This window comes from Gekko japonicus, unplaced genomic scaffold (genome assembly GCF_001447785.1).
Source record: "Gekko japonicus isolate JY-2015 unplaced genomic scaffold, Gekko_japonicus_V1.1 scaffold116, whole genome shotgun sequence".
Lineage (NCBI taxonomy): Eukaryota > Metazoa > Chordata > Lepidosauria > Squamata > Gekkonidae > Gekko > Gekko japonicus.
The window spans coordinates 1,465-2,056 of NW_015164669.1; positions in this window are offsets into that span (position 1 = coordinate 1,465).

Below are 592 nucleotides of genomic sequence, written 5' to 3' on the forward strand. Positions count from 1 at the left end.
TGCGGGAAGTGATGCACTGTATTCTTGGTGCCTGGGGGGGGCAACAGTGGGACGGCTTCTAGTGTCCTGGCCCCACTGCTGGGCCTCCTGATGGCACCTGGTATTTTTTGGCCACTGTGTGACAGTGTGTTGGACTAGATGGGCCATTGGCCTGATCCAACACTGGCTTCTCTTATGTTCTTATGTGATCAGCTGCTCTACTCACTCTCCTATCGGCCATCAGCTGAGAGAGGAAATAAAACAATTACATTCTCCTTACCTTTTGAATGTTTGATGTCAAAGTTATAACCTTGGAGTTGCAGACTCCACCAGATTAGTTTGTTGATTGTACTCTTTACCTGGTTTAACCAGCGTAAAGGTGAGTGATATTTTTTATTTCTGCAGGTCCTTTTATTTCCACCTTGGTTTTTGTGTACAGATCATTCTTTTCCACTAATTTACCTCTACCCTAACCCTAGGATTTAAAAAGCATGCTTTTCTGTGCAATCTGTCACAGCTATACTGGTAGACCTGGCCTCCGGAGAACAGCTCTCCCCACCCCTCGTCCACTATATTGGAAGATCTAGCCTCAAACCGTCACCCTGTGCTGAGT